The 14,112-nt window shown below is 44.7% G+C and overlaps 1 protein-coding gene across 2 annotated transcripts in view; it reads right to left on the minus strand.

Annotated features, from left to right (window-relative positions):
- Positions 1-3,380, minus strand: part of St6gal1 (ST6 beta-galactoside alpha-2,6-sialyltransferase 1) — a 138,503-nt gene extending 135,123 nt beyond the window's left edge. Inside the window, exon 1 of one of the 2 annotated variants that reach the window (XM_026389407.2) lies at positions 3,265-3,380. The gene's annotated coding sequence lies outside the window, so the exon portion shown is untranslated. Of the gene's footprint in view, positions 1-2,792; positions 3,032-3,264 lie in introns of those variants that run through there. The other variant, XM_026389408.2, reaches the window with a different exon arrangement.
- Positions 3,381-14,112: the final 10,732 nt, after the last annotated feature.

Consider the following 14,112-nt stretch of genomic DNA (forward strand, 5'->3'; position numbering starts at 1 on the left):
CTCCAGAGGTCAAAATTGAAGTGAATTAGATTTTGTTCGGCTGTTAAGGGCAACTTCCAAGAGAGATCCAAATGTATTCCCAGCAAGATTGGTAGGGCTAGACTGGGCCTTCCTGAAAAAATTGTAAATCCCTCAGGGCAAAGAATGGATCTACTCCTTCTTTCTTGGTAACCCCAGGCTGAGCACAAAACCTTCTCTACTTCCACCATCTATTTGTCAATAAGGAGAATGAATAAGTGAAATGACTTAAGATTGTACAACCAAAGTTATGAAAGTTCTAGTTTTTCATCTGTTTTTTACTTTGTCTTTTACCTTAGAGTCTCACAGACTTCATAACTATCCAAACCTCCCTTTATAGTTTAGCAGGCATTCACACCTCTTTATGACCAGGGGGGACCCCTTACCCAAGCACACAGGTTTCCCCATTTATCACCTTAAAATCTGGTGAGCACAGGAGCCTGCCAAGAGATCTGAACATATGCCTGTGTCATATGACTAATATTGCCAGAAACTCCAGGAGATTTATACACATGATTCCCCTCACATCATACACTGGCCCTTCTGCTTCTCTATCTGGAAGGCCTGAGCATCTTCCACTCTACTAGAGCAGCAGGTACAGAGACTGGGCAGGTAGGGATCTTACTGAACAAAGAAAACTGGAACCCAAGAGTTGAGGTAGTGTGAACAGCTAACTGAAGTCTTCTGACTTCTCACTGCCCTCTGCTTTATAATTATATGCTAAACAGGCTTCTGACTGCATAAGGCAGAAAGCAATAAAGGAACCCTGTGTAAAAGCAAAGTAAGCACTAAAGAGAACTGATTCCCAACAACTGTAACACTTTACCATATCTACCATTGGGATCCATGCCTTTGTTTAATAACCAAACACATTTAAATCCTTAAGGAATTCATTCTCTGACTTCAAGGGTGTTGTTATAGCAACCACATAACTTTGACTCTCCTCTAGGGTACCCACAACAACTTGTTTGATGCAACCATTTCCCTTTTGAGAAGCTCTAAAAGCAGAATGCGCATTTCCATGTACCCTTGGGCAAGTAATTTCTCTTTGGAAATAAGAAGGTCCAGGATGCAGCCTGATGATTTCTCAAGTACCTTACAGGGTTAGCATTCTAATGAGAAAAACAAACTCCCTTGTCAAGTGCAATTACTGTGAACCTGAAACAAACTCCAAGGAAAGGAACAAGTGTAGCTAGGAGATTACAGGGACAGGGGAAAACCACAAACTACCCCTAACTATGGAAACCGGCCTGGCTGTTTTTGGGTTTTCCAACTTCTCCTCTGCCAAACACAAAAATAAGCAGTTACTTCCGTGGGACTCTATAAAAAAATAAATAAAATAAAATCAATGAAAACAATGCTTTGTTCTCCCATGAGGGGATCAGGAGCAGCCCTCTAAGAGACACTTTCCTCCCTGATGTCAACAGCCCATGCTTTCACCCAAACAAAGGCCTCCTGGCACCTGGATGAGAGGCAAAACATCTAAGTCTCCATAATTGGCCATAGTCCAATTTGAGGGGAAGGGGCAATCAGGAGAGAAAAATAACTAGGCTTATGAAAGGCTAGAAGAGTAAGGAATTATTAAATGTATCTTTTCTCAAAAGAATAAAGAACTCTTGAAAGGGATAATAGAAGGGTGCAGCTTTCAATCTGAATTACTTTCTTTGTTTAACTCTACTCTGCCTAAGGCCAACTGTCTTTTAAGCCAACCACAGAAGCCTGGTTCTGCCTTGAGTTGCCAGCAGGGCTGTGCAGTGTGGGAGCTGGGAGACCCACACTCAAATCCGGGCCCCAATTTCACCCATCTTAAACTTGGACGAGCGGCTGAACTCTCAGACCTCAGTTTCCCTCCTATAAAGTATAATAAGGTTCGCTGGATGTTCTCTTGACCTTTTCAATAACAATGACATGGGGCTAGAGATTTCTCCAGCTCACCTGAGAAAGGTTAATCTCCAACCGTACTAGACAAGGTAAAGCTGCACCCCCAATACTCACCAAGCACACAGTGGGACAGTGCTCCTTCCCTTTCTGCTGCGCACACCTCTTACTCCCCAACCATATGGTCTTACTTCCTCATTGACACCACTGCCTAAGAGACCAATTTATTCCCCAAACCATCTTCCTGCTGCCAGTCCAGAACTGATTAAGTAAAACCTGCAATGTTGAGTTGAGCATGTGAGCAACGAAAAACAAAATAAACAAGAGGCCTCTCTTTCCGGACCTTGGAATTTCTTTCAAATAATCTCATAAGTGAAACAGTACGTTTCACAGGCCCGCGTTCCTGTGAAAACATACAATAAACCGAAAAGGAGCCAGTGACACCTGGGGTGTCTAAACTCACGGACCTATGAAGCAAAACGCAGGGGAAACCTAAGCCCTTACTGGCCAGTGTTTAAATTGGACTGTTCTTTCTACAGGCTGGAGAGGCGCTTGCAGATTTCCCAGGAGGCGGTCACTAGAGCGCGTGGACAATGCGTCCTTTTTGGAAAGACACCCATAGACCCTTGTTTAGAACCATATCCCTAGGACACCTCCGTGAGGGCCTATCCACTTCATTCGAAGAAATGCTCCAGGGCCAGGACAGACTCTTGGGCTGGGGTAATTCTTTTTGTAGCTGCTTTCTCCTTTCGTTTTTCCTTTAAAATCTAGCAGTTTAGTCTGATGCACAAGCGGTACCTTTTAAATGTCTCTCGCTTGCCTCCACCAAGTGGCGCCTGCAGCGCCGCTCCCTCCCGCGCGGCAGAGACAATAGCGGGCTCCACCGGGAGGCTCACCAGGTTTGCGGTGCGCCCCTTTCCCGGGGCAGGGTGCACGTGCGTTTGTTGTGGTGTCTGTGCTCCCTCTCCAGCGGCGGGCCTCAGTTTCCCGATCTGCAAACCCACTAGGCAGGATCTGCAGGAACCCGAACTCTGCAAGACGTCCGCTTCACACAATACAGATGGCTCGGTGGAGAAAGCGGGGCTCCGGAGGGCCGCGCGCACGTGGGTTTGTTGTGGGTCCGTAGGTTCGTGGAGCCGGGGAGCAGCCAGGGCGGCCCCACAGCACCGACAAATACACCAACCCCCTCTCCCCCGCCCAGCCAAAAGGCGGCTGGTTTCGCAAAGGCAGTTGAGAAGGCGCTGGAGACAGATCCCCTGCGCCCTAGGCGCGCCGCGGGCCCCACCGCTGTGCTTCGCTCTTGTACCCCTTTGCATCACCCCTCCCGGGGCCCTGAGGACGCCGCCACCCATCTCACCCCTTACTCACTCTCTGCGTTCTTAGTAGAGAAGGCTGCGGCTGCTCCGCCCGCTCTGCGCTGACGCTGGTCTGTAGCCCGTTCCCTTTGTTAGCGCTGGGCAGTGCCCCAGGCGTCTTCCCCAGCCAGCCCTGCCCAGGACTCCCCTCCCCCAGGTGCCTCCGGACTCAGCTCTGGGCTGGGATAGCGGAGCTCGTGACTGGAGCTTTAGAGGGAGTCCCAGGAGGTGGGGTTTGACGAGGAGGAACGAGGGACTGGCGGTGTGTGGTGGTGGGATCGCGGAAAGGAGGGAAGATGAGCGCAGCGAAGGGGGCGGAGAGGAAGCAAGCCGTCTCCGTTATGCAAATAGAGTCACGAAGACCAGGCAAGGCCCCGGGCCACACGGCGCCCCAAACCATCCTGGCCCTCCGGAGGTCGCTATCGAGCGGGCTAAGGGTTAAGGGTGCTTTGATAGGACTCCGCGTAAACAGGGACACTGCCTTCCCCCAAGGAGGGGGAACTGAGGGAGAGAGGCAGTGCGGCAAGCAAGGACCCCCAAATGCTGCCTGTATACCCATCTACCCCTGCCCAGGAGAGTTGAATTCGGTATTGTCCAGTTTTTTGTCCTAACAAGCAGCCACTGTCCATCTGCTACCAACTGACCCCCCTGAGCAAGTCACTTAAACCTCTTGTAAACTAGCATTCCGGAGGATAGGAAAGAACGAAATGTATTTCAAAAGGATTGATAAGAATCTGTTAATATCATGCATAGCATGTATAGGTGCGCTCAAATAACAAACAAAATAAGAGAAGGGGAGTGGTGGAACCCCTACACACAGAAAAATCTACCTTGGCTGTCTGCAGGTGGGCTGGCAGAGAAGGCTTCTGGTAGGGTGATGAAAGGAACCAGGTTCCTTCCACTCACCCGGACTAGGATGGTGCTGCTGGGGAAAAAAGACAAGAAATCATTGTTGAACAAGGCATCCTGACTATCCCTGACTGCCTCAAGGCCACTTCCCCAATACAGAAAACAGCCCTATAAGAGGTACCCCCATTAGGCCACACTCCAGTTCCCTACAGCCCAGAAAAGAAATGGGAGTAGCAGAAGCAAAAACCATATCCCAAATGTCTGAGTGCCCACTATAGAGAAGAAAAGGGGAGGAGAGGCAACGTGGAACTTAGAGTGCTTGAAGTCTGGGCCTACAAAGTTTTCTCCCCAAGTCAAGGAGGCCACTCCCCACCACTAACCTGGAAAAGGGAAGATTGCATCCTCATCCCCAACATCCTTCTTCCAAACACGGCTTCCTCCCTCTCTTGATCCAGGCAGTTTCTGCTCCTAACCCTTCCCCTGCTGCTCTGAAAGCAGTATTGCTCTGTACAAAGTGGTCCAATTAAAGAGAGCACCAGACGGTGAATTTAAATCGGTGATCAACAAGTGATATATTCTTGAGTGAGTTCAGGACTGCCCTTTGCTCTTGTACAAAATAGAGATAGTAACAATAGTATTGTTTTCAGGTTTATGTGAAATGGTGATCTGTGTAGAAGCGCTTCACTTAGATGGTGCTCTTAACAGTAAAATGTGGATGTGAGAGAATGCGCAGAATCAGACAACACTGACATCTGTTTCTGAGAGGATGCTACATTGAAGATTGAGACTTAATTCTTTTTTTAAAAAGAAGACGCTCTTAAAGATTTTGTACAGTGCCATACAATGCATCTATTTGTTTTGCATCAATTCCTCTGGAATCACACTGGAAAATGGCTGGCAGGAGCAAGTCAGAAGATGGGCTTGGATTCTGCCATCAGTGGAGATATGCTAAGAGTGAGCCAGGACAATGGCAGAGGGAATAAAGACAGGACAGCTAAGTAATAGCTGCCACTTGGGAGAAAAGGCACTTTGTTTATTGTATTGTCTCTCCTCATCATTGTCTTTCCTTCAACATCCTTTTTGTGTCAACTCTACTTACAAACAAATACAGAAGAGAAAGCTCTTGTAAAATATTGCACATTCCCCAGTTCTCAGTTCTGTTTTCTAAAAATTCAACCAAATTATAGAGAAAACAAAGAAAAGGGCTTGCTCTAGATTCTTGGCTTGTGAAACTTAGATAACAGATGCTATGATAAACCTAAGAAGTTCTGGGGCAGAGAGCAGATTAGCAGGCAAGAAGGGGTTCTCCTGGCAAAATTCCGGGGTTCAATCCCATGAAACAGCTTCTGCCAAGGTTACTCTCGCCTCAGTCAAGGACTTCTGACCTACAAATTAGAGACAAGGAGGCTGGACCATAAGTTGGGGACCTGTTTATTATCCCCAGCCTCTTTGTGACGCTTCCCTGACTGTTCACTCTGCCTTGATTGGTTGGCAGAACCAAGGTCCCTACCTTGATTGGTTGTTTTCTTAAAAATACACATATATCTTGTAATCCCAGCTACTAGAAGACTGACTGGGGCAGGAGGATCACAAGTTCAAAGCCAGCCTCAGCAATTTAGCAAGGCCCTAAGCAACTTAGAGAGAACCTGTCTCAAATTTTTAAAAAAAGGGTTAGAGATGTAGCTCAGTGGTAAAATACCCCTGAATTCAATCCCCAGTATCCCCCCCCCAAAAAAAGTAGTTTCTCTCCAGACACAATTCTTCAGCCTCCACCCCCACCATCCGAGTGTGTCCCCCCAAAATTTCATATGTTGAAATCCTAACCCCCCAGGTTAGTAGTATAAGGAGGTAGGGACTCTGGAGGAGTAGATTATGAGGTCAAAACCCTCATAAATGGAACAGTGCCCTTGTAAAAGAGACTCCAGAGAGCTAACTAGCCCTTCCACCACACAAGTATGCCACTAGGATTTACCAGCTAGGAACCAGAAAACAAGCCTTTACCAAATATCAAATCTGTAATGACCTTGGTCTTGGGCTTACCAGCCTCCAGAACCGTGAGCAATAAATTTGTTTTGCTTCTAAGCCACCCAATTTATGGTATTTTTATTGTAGGAGCCAGGAGAGATGAAGGCATCCTCCCTCCCCCACCCCAACCCCTCCCACCTTGGCCCACGCATGTTCTAGGTCATCGCTTCAGGCAGTTTACTGACTAATACAAATGAGGCCCTGCCTTCTAATGTTCAGTTACAATGATTCATTGGTAAAATAATGTTTTCATTGCCCTCTTGAATGGGAGGTAGTATTAAAGTCTTGTGGGAGAGAAGGAAGGCAGCAAGCAGTTGAAAATATCCTCCAAAATTCTTGTTCCCAACCTCATGGCAAATACTCCTAAAGGCCTTTAAACAGACCTCACAGTTCTGCCTCTCTGAACACCTTGTTCAGTATGAGGTTAGGCTCAGGGGCCTAAAGAGATGAAATGTAGTCTCCCTACACCCCTGATCTTGTCCCTCAGTGCTGCCAGCCTTATGAGCTACATACCCACAACATAGTCTTTAGAGATCAAGTAAGAAATAAGAATGGAATAACCATGTCTCTAATTTAAACACCCAGAGTTGACTCCTTTTGGAGCCAGATGGACCAGTGGATCCCAGAGTGGATATTGGGGAGAAGAACATCAGAAAGGGAAGCTGGAACAGAAACAGGTCTCTTGGGAGGAACCCACCCACAAAACAGGGAAATGGCTGACTGCACAGCTCCTACCACAGCAAGCAGTCGCCTCCTGACTCCAGAACCTCAGAGCAAAGTTTAGGCATGGTGTGATCATGGGTCAGAGACTAGGCATGTCCTGTGGGCACATGAGCTGCACTTCACCCAGTCACCTTCAGGGTCTAGCTCCATCCTAGGTCCAAAGGGATAGGAGGAAAACCAGGCTCCACTACAAGACATTTCAGCCCAAAACTCTTGGTTTATAATAACTGCCATCTACTTAACATCTGTGTGCAAGGCAGCTCACATGGATGCTCTCATTCCTCCCTTGGAATAGGGTGTTGGGTGCAGAGCAGGCTGAACTGTGTTGTCTGCAGGGCAGGCTGAACAGATGTTGGCTGCAAGATAGCCCATGCACTCAAACCCGCCTCTCTCTGGTCCTTTATCACCTGTTTATGTCAAGTCCCGCTCAAGGCTGAGCACTCAACCCCCCTTGGGCCAACAAGGCAGCTTGCAGACCCAGAAGCCCCATTAGATTTGGGCTATAAAAACTCCCTCCTGCCAGGCCCCCGTCTCTCTTGCTCTCTTTCTCTTGCTCTTTCTCTCTTGCTCTCTCTCTCTCTCTCTTGCTCTTGCTCTCTCCCTGTTCATCTCTTTTCTTTTCTCTCTCTTTCCTTCCTTCTTTTCTCTTTGTTGCACTGCTGCAATAAAGATCTTTTGGTCACTCCGAGTGTTGTGGTCACTTTCCTTTCATAGGGGTCTACATCTTAGAACCTTAGTGTGCCTCAGTTGTCCTGAGCAACAGGTCCTGTTTTTGCCCTGTGGCCAACCTAAGGTTCATGCATGGGTAGAGGGGTTCAGGGAGATGACTACAAATCTAACTTTAAAAATATTAAAATCTAAGAGAGATCTTTGCTGAAGTTTTCTTAAGGAAGCAAAACAGTGTCACATTAAACATGATGAGGCAAGACTTCTAGATATATGTTGATAACATCCCTTTCCTTAAATTCTCTTTAGGCATCCTGTACCAGCAGCCTCCCATACTCCCACCCCTCCCTCCTGAGCATCCTTCACCCTCCCCCTCTCACAGATCCTTCTGTCTAGATAATCTCTTTTAATTTTACTATTGTAGAAAAAAACGCCTTTATCATATGTCTAAAGAGTATAAGAAAGCTACCAAAAGAAAAAAAATGGAAGAGGATTTACATAAGTATTTATCTTTGCTTATCTGCATTTACAAGGGGCTCATCCCCCTTGAGCCCAACTCAGTCACCAGTAGGGTGGCTATAGCTCTTTATCATCCTCACTGACAGATGAGAAATAGGCTCAAAGAGAAAATCAGTTGCTTTGAGTCTATTAATTAAGTATTCAGCTGGGTCTTGACACTGAGGTCCTTGTCCTCCATGCTCCACCTGGCCTCTGGGCTGTCAAAGGCTGGACAAGGCTACAGCCACCAAAACTGCTACCTGGGGCAGTACTAGTCAGCTGTGCCCAGGAGACCAAATGTACCTGCAATTTGCAGGAAATACAGGTGCTCCCAGGACTCTGAGGAAACAGAAATGCTTGTAATAAATTCTCTCAAAAAGATTCAGGAAATTTGCTTCCCTCAGGGGACTTCAGTCAGCATCAAAATGAAAACAATCTCCTGTGTATTTATGGTCTGAGGTTGACCATCAGAATAACCTGAAGTAGTGGTCATGGCTTTGTGAAAGAGAATGGGTGGCTGGATGAAATTTCTTTGCAATTTAGCAAATGTTGGTGGGGGTGTCAGTATTTAATACCTGTTAGAGATTTGTCTCAAATTTGCTTCTGTAAGGTCTCGTGTTTTTATTTTTGTTTACTTTATTGTTTTTCTTTATCTTTCACTAAAAATTTTTATTGGTCTTTTGGATAAAAACAGAAATTTATTTGCCAGGAAGGGTGATCCCATTATATTCTTCAAAATCAGTGCCTGGCCTCCTCTGTGTTTGACCCCAGGGCAGCCTGTCCGGGGCCTCTTGTCTGTGATGCTGAAACCTGGCCTGCCCAGCAGGAAGTCCGGGCTGCATCATATTTGATCCCCAAATCAATGAGCTCCTATATTCCCAAATCAAAGTTTCCTGTATCGAGAAGTTTGGGGTTTTTTTGTTTGTTTGTTTGTTTGTTTTTGCTTTGCTTTATTTTTTAACTCATACTCTGCACCTGTAGAACTTTCCCCAGGATTTCTTCTGCCCAGGCCTCAAAGATTGCGCAGTAGACAGCAATCTTCTCTTTTCTCCCAACACCAGAGGTTGTGACAGTGTGGTTCTGGAAGACCCAAGGGTCTGGCCTGTGAGCTCTCCAACACCCAGGCTGGTTGGCTCAGTAGGTTCCCTGGTAAGATGTTGAAGAAGACATAGGGGATTCAGAGTTTCCATGCAGGGTTCCCCTTTACACCTGATGCTGCCTCCTGCAGCCCACCACCATGCCTCTGAGCCCTCCAGGAAGCTGCTTTGAGCTTGTTCACATGACCACCCAAGGGGAGGTGATAAGATGAGGAGGCACCCTTCAATTGCATGGCCCTGCCAGTTTTAGCCCTGCTAGAATTGCAGGCTCAGTCCTCCTTGATCTGAAGATGACAGAGCCTCCGTGGACTCTAGGGTCATGTCTGGAGATGGTTAAAGGGAAGCAAACCTGGGCCTCAGCTATTCACTGCCATGATTAGTCTCATGTTTTAAAAAATCAATTTTAATATTTTTTTTCTCCTTGACTTTTTTTTTTTTTTTTTTTTTGGTACAGGGGATTGAACCCAGGGGCACTTAACCACTGAGTCACATCCCCAGCTTTTTTTATATTTTATTTTGAGATGGAGTTTCACTAAATTCCTTAGGATCTCACTAACTTGTTAAGACTGGCCTCAAACTTGTGATTCTCCTGCCTCAGCCTCCCAAGGTGCCAGGATTACAGGTGTGAGCTACCATGCTCCACTTCCCCCTGATTTTCCAGATAACATTTGCTTTAGAAAATTTGGAAAGGTTAGACAAGTATAAAAATAAAGGGGAGGGCTGGGGCAATAGCTTAGTGGCAGAGAGCTTGCCTAGCTTGCGTAAGGCACTGGGTTCGATCCCCAGCATCACATAAAAAATAAAGGCATTTTGTCCATCTACAACTACAAAAGAATAAAAATAAAAAATAAAGGGGAAAATTTTTCAGTTCATCAGTCACAAGCCAAGTAACCTTTTGGCCTATTTTCTTCCAGTTATTTCCTGGGCATTTTTTCCTCAACTTTCTATAGTTGAAAGTGTAAATACAATGATATCCGGCTTTCCCCCCCACTTAGAGTATGTCATAAGTATTTCCTGTTTGTATTTAACAATGGATTTATTCATTCACATTAGCCTCACTGGATGTGGGACAAATGATCTTGGGCAAATCATTAGTGGTTTATTGTACTGATCTTTGGCTGTAGGAAAGACATTTCAGTTTAGTGGCTGAATGTACTAAATCTCCAGTTAGGCTGCCTGGATTTGAATCCTGATTCTGCTTCCTCTAAGCCGTGTAACCTTGGAGAAATTACTTCACCTCTCTGACTCTGTGTCTTTACCTGTAAAATGAAGATACCTCATAAAGTGGTTCTGAAGAGTAAATGAGTTAATTACAAGAGCAGTGCTTAGAGAAATGCCTGCCGCGGTAAACACAGAGTAAGTGATACTTATTAGCAATGTATGAGTGCATCATAAATTATTCAGCCATTCCCCTACTGCTGGACATCGAGGATGTTTTCAATTTTTTAGCTATTACAAATAATCTTGCAATAAATCATTTACTACATGCATGCAGGAAAGAAAGAAAGATTGAAATCTTATGAAGGAACTAGAATGTCAAGACATTCAGAATTGAGAAATTTAGAGTAAGTGTACCAGGAGAGAATCCCCGTTTCTTGACAAGGTAGTCTTTATTTCCAATTGACAAACATTTATTGACCAAAATGGACAAAGAGAGTGTCTAGGCTAGCTCTCCTCCTCAGGAGCTTTCGTTAAATTTACAAAAATGAGATGGGATCTCACTAAATTGCTTAGGATCTCAGTAAGTTGCCTGGGAGGATATTTCCATCATGACATATTTCTACATTTCACCTGTGTGGACAGAGATTACAAAATACCTGATTACAACCAACCAATACAAAAAAAAAAAGAGATATAAACCCAATCAATCCTTCCTCATCCCCACATCAGTAAGGTTTGATTAATAATGCTTACTTCAAACAGGCACGGTGGTGCCTACCTGTAATCCCAACAGCTCGGGAGGCTGAGACAGGAGGATCGCTAGTTCAAAGCCAGCCTCAGCAAAATCGAGATGCTAAGCAAATCAGTGAGTCCCTGTCTCTAAATAAAATACAAAATAGGGCTGGAGATGTGGCTTAGTGGTTAAGCACCCCTTGGTTCAATCCCCAGTACAAAAAAAAATTAAAAGAAAACAGCATGCCACCTAGGAGAAAGCAGCCTGCATTCTACAGCCAACTTTCCTGGTCCAGCCTGAAGACTTCAGCCAAGTCACTTCCCCTTTTAGTTTTCACTGTGCTGCTTTATGAAATGAGGGCAGCTGGAGTGAATAAGTTGTTTCCAAACCTGACTGCCAAAGAAAATTTTGTTCTCATTTCTCTCCCCAGCAAGATGCAGTGGTCTGGGGGCAGACTCTGGATATCTATCGATTGTTAACAATCAACACACAGTGTTGATCTGCAGAGTTTGCAAACAGGTCAAGTAGGTTAACTCGCAGGCTCTTTCTAATTTCTCCCATGTTTGTCCACACAGTAAAAAGCCACTAAAAAATGCCTGAGCACAGCAGTCCTCCATGACACTGGGAGTCCTGTCTCCTGGTACTTCCTTGAGAGAGGGTTGCTTTGCCACAAGACTAGGAGTTTTGGACAGAGGAGGCGTGGCTGCAACTTTAGTCACAATCTCATTGGTAACATCACCAATAGTTAATTGACACAAATATCTGAGCAATGAATTTTTTTAAAAAGCCTCATTTTACATCACTGGAGTCTTTTCCTAAGGCTTTAAGTGTTACCTAGAAAACGGTTATCAGTTTTCCAGCTCCTCTTTGTATAGGACACAATGTAAAACCTTTGTCAGTTTCAAAAATTAAGCATAGTATCCCCGTGAGAGGGTAACAGAGGGATTTGAACTAACCTATAACCAGCTGTACTAAGGTCCAAATGTGTAGATAATCAGATAGGCACTTGGGGAACACTAGAAAGGGTCAGTACAAGAAATGGCCCCTGTACAGCACAGATCTGTGCATTACAGACTTACATGGTGATGTCATGAAGCACTCAACTGTCCAGTTCAATTACCAAGAAGGCAGTCTAAAATGATAATTGCCTGCAGTTCTCCAACCAAACAGGCTCAGAGCATCACAGGCTCTGACCCAAAGGCCTCAGACTCAGAATGACTCTGTCCAGGGGGAAGAGAACTCCATGTTAGGCCCATTGAGGAGGAAGATTTGTGTGTGCGTTTGTGAGAGTTTAGGGAATGGAAATTCAGGCACTTGTATTAAAAAATGCACAATTACACTAAAAAAATAAAATCTGCTTGAGATATCGAGTGTGCTATCATTGCAAGGAGCAAGGGATACCATCTATCACATTCCTTTGGCCAGTTCCTCTTTGAGGCCTTTTTCTAACTGACACGAAGGCTAGATACTAAAGAAACTCATTTCCTTGTCCAGAATAGATGCAAAGGTCATCATCACACATTCAGATTGAGGAATTGAAGAGATATTTGATTATGGAAACTGAGATTCATCCCATGGTGGATTAAGGAGAAAGAGATATAGGGCACCAGCTTGTCATCTACCATTTTAATATGCATTATGCATTCAGAGGGCTTCCAGGGCACTTTCCTATACATCTGCCAATTGATCCCTATTTGGGTGATAAGTCAGTTGTGGACTAGAAACTACAATGGCCTGTCAAAGATTGCCCAGTACTAGGTGGCAGATTAGACAAGAGCCCACAACTTCTGACTCTGTCATAAGTCCTAACACAGGGCCAGAGAACAGCCCAGAAAACAAAACAGAGAGAGAGAGAGAGAGAGAGAGAGAGAGAGAGAGAGAGAGAGAGAAACTGCTGTATAACTTTCATAATGAAACCCTGAGACAAACAGAAACCTACTTATTTTCTGACTTTCACAGTTCTCAGGGATCATTGAGCTAGATTTTCAGCCTGTTTCTTCAAAGTGCTGAGAAAAACATATAAAGTGATAAATGGAGATTCTAAAGAATGATCAGGAGACTGGGGGCACATAATTGTCATTGCTGGAGAGAAGCAGAAAGTCACTCATCTAAGACAGATTTTTGTGAAGCTGCGCCAACCTGTTTCATTTCCCTCACCCCATTGTTTTTGACTTAGAGGGTGAGGTAGTTTTACTGGTTCACAGATCTCATGAGCCAGAAGAAATCATCATTTTCAGTCATGGGTTACTGAAGAGAAAGAGAACATGGGAATGCTTAGGATCTGGATATCCCAGAATGGTCTGAGAGCTAATAATGATTTCCTCAAGTTACTAAACCAGGAACTGAACTATGTGAGATTTAATCCTTGTAAAGATCCTGTGAGATGTGTGTCATTAACTGCATTTAGAAATAAAATAACTAGGGTTTAAGGAGTTTGAATAATTGGCTAAAGGCTGGTAATTCCCAGAGCTTGAGAGTAAACTCAATATCTTTGTTTATTTTTATATGGTGCTGGGGATCAAACCACTTGCAAGGCGAGTGCTCTACCACTGAGCTACAGCCCCAACTAAGATGTGTTGGACTTCAAAGCCACTCTTTAAACACCATGATCATCCATTGGAGGAGAAGTGACAGAAGAATGATGGGGTTATCCACCCATTGTCACTGCCACTAGGACTTGCTTAAACTCTTTTAGCCCTCCAAAATGCCTCCTTTGTCTCTCTCGGCTCTCATGAATACAACCCATGCCTTAGGTCTAGATCAACCCTAACCTACCCCAGGAATCCTGGAGTCCACAATGATCTCTTCCTTTATTTTAAAGTCATAGACTCACGCAGCACTTCCTGAGAAGTATCTTTTTTCCTCCTTAATTCAATGTATGACTATATAGAATTTGGTTTTTCTACCCTTCCAAATAAGTACACATTGGATGTCTCATAGAAACACATTTTATTTTACATTAATAAGTATTCAAATCAGGATAAAATTTTATTAGATTTAGAGATGTGAATTGATACAGATCAGAACCTTCTCTCTGCATTTAACCATTCCCCAAAATTTGGCCCAGGATCACAAAGATATAGGAGTGGATAGTGAGCAGACTCTATCC

Source organism: Urocitellus parryii, chromosome 2 (genome assembly GCF_045843805.1).
Source record: "Urocitellus parryii isolate mUroPar1 chromosome 2, mUroPar1.hap1, whole genome shotgun sequence".
Classification (NCBI taxonomy): domain Eukaryota; kingdom Metazoa; phylum Chordata; class Mammalia; order Rodentia; family Sciuridae; genus Urocitellus; species Urocitellus parryii.